A 2766-nucleotide genomic window follows, 5' to 3' on the forward strand; every position below is an offset into this window, starting at 1 on the left:
CCTTTTTTTTTTTTTTTTTTTACAAAGAATTAAGATAATCGCTTCTTCCATGTGACCGTGGATCGCGAGTAACGAAACAGTACAGAGGTTTTTTTATTTGCTTGAAAGATCGTTTGCTGCGACGTCGGTAGACATTTGAAGTTTTTCAACCGTGGTTGATATATTTTTTTTCCTTTCGCTTTTCTTTCTCGATGGGAACACTAAAAAGGACTTCGAGAATTCGATAACGTGTGTTGTTTATTAGCATGAACATAGGAAGTTGGTATTTTCGTATAGTATATCTTGTTTGGTTGGTAATATTGTTGCAATTTCGTTATTAGTTGTTATATGTACTTTGTCGTTGGTATGGAGTGTTTCTTCTTTCTTTTTTCTTTGTAATTTGGATATCTGTTTGAATCGTATTGATTTTCTTGCGGCTGGGAGGGGGACGGGAGGAAAGGCAAGCGTTTAACGTAGTGTACTCATTGTACGGTTAAACAATTTTTAGTTCGAGGAATTTTCGTCAGAGCGATTCGCCTTAAAAAACGATGGGAACGATACAAGGATACCCTTTGAAATAACGTTACGCGGTATATAAAGGAAGAAAGGCTTAATTCCACTTTGATGACGAAATGCTGGACGCAGGCTGAAAAGGATCTCGCGGCAACGACGGCATAAACATGGAGACTTCAATGCTCGAGTTTCGCGTCCTTCTGCGGCGGCCAGTGAATTGCAGGTTTCGCGGGGCCAAGGTGTACCGGCTATTTAGCTCGCGCGAGTTTTGTCGTGCTGGCTGACGTGACTAATGGATTGTCGGGCCGTGACGTGCCGCGCAGGAAATTCAGACTGCGCCTTCTTTGGCCCGCGAAACAGAGCCGTTTCGAAGGCGACATACTTCTCTCTGTTAATCGACCGTGATTAACGCCACTAATTAACCGTGCTTCATTTCTCATGTCACCCACGCGTGGCCCGTTGTATCGTGCGGTACGTACTTACGCGATGAGGAAATTTTCTTCTGTCATTCGGTTTTCAACCTTGCATAGAATGCTCGCCGGAGACGAAGAACGACTATTTTGCGGTTTTAAATTGCGGAAGAAGATTTAGTACTTTTGCGAATATTAACATCGCTTTGGGTTGTGTTCCTTTATTTTACCCGCGATCACGCATCGAACGATAAATCACAGAGCGAAGGAAAATCTTCAAATATTAACGAAACGTAATAACAATTAGACTTTGCATCGACACGGTCGAACGATTCGCAGTGCTCGCAAATCCCCAGCGTCGTTCGGCGAGCAGAAATAAATCGCGGATATTCGGGAACGCAGGAGTACTTAGAGATATAGAATACACGGGAACGTCGAAGAAAATGCGTCGATCAACCGTGGACGGGGATTGGAATCGTTCGTTGGAATATTTTCGCGCTGGCAATCGTCTCGAGCTCGTGTCGCTTTATCGTCCGACGGAATCGCTCGACTAATGCTGCAATGTTACGAAGATTCATGCATGGGATTACGCGGATCGATCGGTTGACGTTTTATGTTGGATTATTTCGGGAACTTTCGTTGTCTGGAAAATCGCGACAGAGACGAGAGAACGATGTTACGTTGCGACGTAAAAATGAAATTTAATTACAATTAAACGGTTTTACAGCCCGATAGATGGATTCTAGTTCTTCGATTTTTATTGTCATATTTTTCTCCGAGTTGATTAGATCGCGAGATTCTAAATTTTTGATTTTCCATCGTTAACAGCACGAAAACAGCGCTACGTTTAAAATCGGTTTCGATACAAGGTCGCGACAACTCACGTTTATTAATGGAACTAATTTTATCGTTATCCGAATGCACGGTACGGCACGTGTACGTATTTTTTGTAATAACACCTATTTAACGTATCAGTTATTTCAAACACTCGAGTACGTAAGCAACTATTTCTTATCTTCCATTCAAGGTGGTAAGAATCGATACAGGCGAACAAGCATTAAAGCCATTCGGATACACGAGTACATAGTGATCTTATCATATCAGACATCGGATACCCGGTTTCTTTCTCGCAAGAACGAATCGATTCAGATACGCGACTGCGTGCCGACGTTACTCTTTACCGTCGAATTAGACATTGAACTCCAAAGCAGTCCTTTCTCTTTCCTCGCTACATCGATTTGAATCAATGAATGCATTCGATTGAATGTTGATCGTCGAGATTAATATCGAAGGATCTCTTTCTCTTTCTCCGCGATTATTCATTTAGATAAGCGACTATACAATAAGGTTTAAATCTTCATAGTCGAATTAAGTATACATTAGGCGTCAAAACGATGAATCAATTTCGTTCTGACAGCCGATTTGCAAGTATACATTGAGATTAATCGTACGATTAACAGCGACCTTACCATCGCAATCTCTGTCTCTCTCGATTCATAAAACTTTCGTCGTAACATTTTTTAATAAAATAAATTTCGCAATTCTGGAATCTTTTAAGCAGATCGCTTCGCTATGTAATTGGCGAACGACGAGACAACTCGTCATTCTGATTAATATCCAGACTCGCAATTAAGGTTGTCGTAGAACGGTAGCATTTTTAGGGCAACTCGGCCGTAGCGAAAGAGTTAAATCACGATGACATGCACACCACCTCCTGTCGGAGACCGAGCAGCCTTCCCTTCTCCTTTTTCGCCGCTGACTCGATGCCGAAGCGGTTCAGTTAGGCGAGGTTGCGGAAGGATAATTCACCGTTGCCCTCTGTCCCCTCCTCCGGGATCCTGGTCGGCGGCGGCCGTTTCGCAAA

General features: G+C 42.7%; 1 protein-coding gene across 1 annotated transcript in view; it reads left to right on the forward strand.

The window, feature by feature from the left end:
* LOC100744530 (nucleolar protein 4-like) overlaps window positions 1–2766 on the forward strand; it is a 102042-nt gene that overhangs the window by 73134 nt on the left and 26142 nt on the right. The gene's annotated exons all lie outside the window — the stretch shown is intronic.

The sequence above is a fragment of the Bombus impatiens genome, unplaced genomic scaffold, assembly GCF_000188095.3.
Source record: "Bombus impatiens unplaced genomic scaffold, BIMP_2.2 scf_0217, whole genome shotgun sequence".
Taxonomy (NCBI): domain Eukaryota; kingdom Metazoa; phylum Arthropoda; class Insecta; order Hymenoptera; family Apidae; genus Bombus; species Bombus impatiens.